This window comes from Pundamilia nyererei, unplaced genomic scaffold (genome assembly GCF_000239375.1).
Source record: "Pundamilia nyererei isolate P.nyererei 1_Seehausen unplaced genomic scaffold, PunNye1.0 scaffold00018, whole genome shotgun sequence".
Classification (NCBI taxonomy): Eukaryota; Metazoa; Chordata; class Actinopteri; order Cichliformes; family Cichlidae; genus Pundamilia; species Pundamilia nyererei.
Window position 1 is genome coordinate 1,961,956 of NW_005187419.1, and position 5,431 is coordinate 1,967,386.

Here is a 5,431-nt window from a genome sequence, read left to right on the forward strand (position 1 = left end):
TTTTTTTTGTTGTCGTTTTGTTTTATCATTGTATAGATGTTAATGTCATTATATTGTATTTGGTAACTTTGTTAACTTTTATGTATTACTGTGTTTCGCCTCTCGAATTTCAGGAAGGTTTGCACTTGTCCTTGTGGATGTTATGTTAAAATAAATAAATGTTGATGGCTTGCATTATGAAATTTAACAATCATGAGAAATACATTTGAATTTTGTATCAAAATATTGAGTCTGGTTGTGGTGAGTTTTTCCTCCTCCCTTTCCTTTTCTTTATCGTAGCAGCAATAAGAGAATATGCTTTCTGGAAAAACTAAAAAAATGTAATAACATGTTTATGATGTAATTCAATGAGATCCAGTTAGTGGGCATGAGCTCTTCCGAAAAGGCTGACTAAAAATAAACAATCATGAATTCCAGACAATCGATCTTTATAAATCTCTCTTTTCCTCTTAGAACCATCATCATGACGTCAAAGTTTTTACATTTTTCCAGTATCTAAGTAAAATGAGCGATGCTTCGATCTATTGCTTATTCGTTTTTTCTTTTTCCGCTATTCTACAAATGTTAGGATGCTAACACACTGAACTAAAATAAGAACGTCACAGTATGACGTCAGCATGTTACATACAGGTACTGGCACGGTGCCTGATTGTAGTTTAATGGCCGTTTCTTTTCTTCATTCCAGCTTTCAAATAAAACTGGGTTGGGTGGTGAGGGAACTCAATGCTTTCCAAACTGAAATGAAAGAACTGTTAAGCAAAAGGAAGGTCCACTAAAGCTGTTTTTGTCAGTCAATAGAATTTAAATTGCTAGTTAATTTTTTTTTTTTTTGTCTTGACATGAATCACTTGGATTTATTATGATACAGAGCTACATATCTAAACATAGATATGATATGTTTGTGGAAAAGTTTAAATATCAAATATTTCATGACTATCTACACCAGGGGTGTCCAACTCCAGGCCTCGAGGGCCGGTGTCCTGCAGGTTTTAGATGTGTCCTTGATCCAGCACAGCTGATTTAAATGGCTAAATGACCTCATGTCTTGAAGTTCTCCACAGGCCTGGTAATGAACTAATCATTTGATTCAGGTGTGTTGACCCAGGGTGAGATCTAAAACCTGCAGGATACCGGCCCTTGAGGCCTGGAGTTGGACACCCCTGATATAGACACTATTAGCACGTCCTATGGATCTCTCTGCTTGTTTGCACTGTTGTTGCTTAGTTACAATCACTTGTATCTAACAATGCATACAAAACAATCCTACGTAGAACAACAGTGACCAGCCTTTAACATTTGTGATTAAAAAATAAGGTATATTTTCTTCTTGACTCCCAGTTTGGGAACAGCGCTCAGTCTTTGTGAGGCTATCATACTTTGTTATCATCCCATTTCGTATTTTGCATGCTGCTGCTGAACAACAGCCCTTTTCATGCTTTCTGTTGAGCTGCTGTCAGTAGTTCACCTGTGTGTCCTTAGAAAAGCATACCAACACAATTACATTAGCTAAGAGCAGATTTCCTCTGAAAGCATCTGTTTTTCTTCTCAATATGTCTTTCTGCAAGCAGCATCATAAATTTACAAAAAAAGAAGCCCCCTCAGGCTAGTCTTCCTTAAATATCCTGCAGCCGCTGTGAACAGGAAATGCCAGGATTATGTAAAGAGGAACAGAGAGCAATCCGTTCCAGTGTAATATAGCTTCTTTCCCTTTTTTTTCTCACCCCTGTGATTGTTTACTTGTGTCAGTTCAAACAATATCCGTGCCTGCCAATATCCCGAATTCTTGCTTTAATGTCTTCTTCCTCTTGTTGTTGGCATTGAGCCAGTTCATCTCCATGGTCCTGGTCTGGTGGCTCTTGGCTGCATCTGCTGTTTCCCTTAAAGAAAATCCTTCTTCTACATGGAGCTGAGGAATGCCAGAAATGTCTCTAACTGGCCTGCTTTCAACATTGTCCTTCCAAAACTGTCTTTTATGCATCTCTTCCCTTTCATCTTCCTTATGAATTTGTTTCCATACCACAGCGCACACACATAAACACACGCACTTACTAGAAGTCACTGATTAAGTGGCTGTTTCCCAGAAAAAAATCAGGTTCAGTTCATGTGACTTTGATATTTGCGGTGACCATTAGGAGATGATTTAAGGCAGATGTGGAGACAGTTTGTACTGTCTTCTAACTTTGAGTGCACTCCAAAATCTGACCGTGTGGCAAACAAGAACTTAGTTCCTACAAATCCAAACAAATATGAAAAGCTGACCAAAGCTTACTATGGAATCCAGATAACCTGCTTTCAGCAGTCTCTGTGGACTGTCACAGTCTTGCTTAATGGTTTTAAATGATATCAGGCAGCAAATGTTGCTTTGAAACACCGAGTCTAAGCAAAATTCATTTATCTATCTTAAGTCAACCAGCCAAAAAAGATAACATTAAAATAACAAATACTGTTTTTGCTTGCATTATACAAACTTTGACTACACATGATTTTGTTGCCATTAAGCAGGGGTTTGATTTAATGGTAACCAGCTGCATATCCTTAAGACATGTCTGTCAGTGCCACCCACTGTCATATTTTTCCCTTGAGGTCTGCAAAAATCCAAGACTGGGATTTGCAAAACGTAAATGGAAAGCTGAAAATGTTGCATTCTACTGTAACGGTCCCAATAATCAGTTATATGAGAAAGAATTGTTGACAGCATGGTATTTTGACTGTGGCATTCCCATCCATCTGCAACTGACAGCTTAGGAACACATTACAAAACTGGCATTTGGGAGGTGGAGCAGGGAGGTGGAGGCGCTGGAGCCCGTCCCAGCTGTCATAGGGTGAGAGGCGGGTACCCCCTGGACCGATCACCAGTCCATTACAGGGCTAACATAGACGCCCACATCCACACCTGCAGCCAATTTAGAATCACTATTTGTTTATGTAAAACATTTTTCTCTGACATAGTCAAATATTTTAAGTTATCTGGATGGATGATGGCAGCATGCTGAGGAATATCCTAAAATAGCTTATCTAAAACAAGAGACAATTTGCTAACTTTTAAAGGAGTCCTGTTAATTTCCATACTTGCGCACAGAGCCAGGTACTAAAAATAGACACAGAATAGCAGAAAAGTAAAACAAGAACACTGCAGAGAACTACAAATGGGGGATTTTGCAGGACTGAGCTACACAACAACGAGCCACAACAACCAGTGAAAGATGTGCGGTTGTGAACAACATTTCTGATCTTGTTGAAATGTTCAATATTTTGTTGGGAAACTTTGTCTCTTGGAAGTCATGTGGATGTTACTTTGGCATATGCAGTAAACATTATTACAGGCCAAGCACTCCTATAGCGATGGCACTCCCTGCAGCAGGATACATACTGCAAAACACCAAACCACAAATACTGAGGAATGGCTTTAGGAACGCAACCAGGAACACAAGGTGTTGATCCAGTCTCCATACTCCTCTTAAAGAATCCACGTACAACGTTAGAGTTGAAAACACCACAGAGCCCCACTGTCCATATCTGTCCATGCAGGTCACACAGAAGTGTGTGGTTTTAATGTTGCGGCATTTTTTTCTGACTCTCTGAGTCTTGCTTGCACCACTAATATGGGTATTCTGAGTGTGCACATTATCCATCGTGCAATTTCCTTAAATATGCTGTAAATGTGCAACAGAACCAACAAGTTTTGAACTGACATTGTCTGTCTTTTATTACAAAGCCTGTTTGGTACAAAAGTCCATTTGTCCTGACTAATTACAGAGATTACAGCGACCAGTATTTATATATATTTAGATGTCATACTGCAAAGACTACAACCACAGTACAGTGCAGGACTTTGTTGCCTAGAGCTGCGTTTTCGCAAAGCATTCGCTCTTCTTGGTTTTACCAACAGATTTCCATTGAAAGCTAATTTTCTTGGCCAGCCCCTTAGGTACACGTTTCCATCACTAGAAGAAGAGCTTCCCCTGCACCTCATGAGGCATTAAACTCTCTCAATCCCCCTGAAGTCCTTCTCTGGTTGTCTCTTTATGTCCCCTGGAAATGCCATGCTTTCTCTCTCACTGTCTCACTCCGTCTCACTATCTCTAGATCTCTTTCAGTGAACCATTTTCTCAGAACTTGTTATCCTACCACCTTACATAAGGGGGAAATTCCTTTATGCTTATGTTCCCGATTACTCTGCTATTATAGAAAGTTCAACGCTGTCAAAAAAAACACAAAACATAAGTAGGTTAGTGTGGCAGTGTGTATGTGTTTGAGCATAATCAAAGTATATATACAGGCTCAATTATTATACATACATTTATTTAAATATAATACTACAATGTCTTTTACCCTGACAAGGCCAAGGCTTGTTAACTTGTTAGTGATCATGATCACTGCAACTGGTAGTTTCTCTTTGCCAGCATAAAAAAGGATTTGTTTGATTTTCATTGGACTGACCAATACTCAAAACACTGGAAAAATCCAAGAAAGAATTATAGATTCATTTTTGAACAATAGCAAATTCAAACATCATGGTCAGACAAGAAAAGGATTCAGTGTTTTGGCCACTATGACAAGGGATGTGTTTGGAGGAGTAAAGGTGAACCTTTCAAACCTAAGAACACTGTAACAGCTGTCAAGCGTGGTGGTGGTAGCATCATCCCCTGGGGCTGTTTTGCACAAATGGTTAGTGCAATGAATAGTAAAATCTTCAACTTCTCCTTAATCAACAGGCAGATGGTTGAAACTTGGACACAGTTAACTGTTCCAACATGAAAACACACGAATACTGTTTTTGAGCTTCTGGGATGTCCTTCCCCAAGCCCCCATCTCAACCGTACTGAAAATTTATGAACTATTCTTTAAAGCCGGGACTTTGCCAGGAAAACAAACCAATGAACTCTACTGATTCTGCCAAGATGAGTGGTCAAATAAACAAAAGTGTCTGGTCAATGTCCAATCTACTAAGAGACATTAAATTAGCATGACATTCATGCCCATGATGAGTGAATGTAAACCTTTGACTACAACTGTTTTCTATTTCTAATTTCTATGTTGACCCATAGCTCTTGACTCCCTGACTCACACAGTCAGTTGAAGTTGATGAATGAAAGTAGCTGACAGTCACCGAACAAAGTTAGTCTTAACCCCAGAATCATGCAGCACTTCCCAGACATAAAGGCAGCCATGAAAAATGAAAGCCTAAATGTTCCCATTCTAGATGTTGACCAGGACAAACATAGAGAACATTTCTTTCAAGTGTCCCGGAGGTGCTTCCAAACGAAAAAAGAAACAGAGAAAAATTTCCAAAAGAGGCAAAACACTCGTAACCGCTGGTAATATGTTTCTCATGGTGATGCATTCATAGCAGCGAGGGAGGCAAATGCCTTTGGTTAAGCGGAGCTATTTATTCTGTCCCTGGAAACAGCTGAAGAACAACAAAAGTATT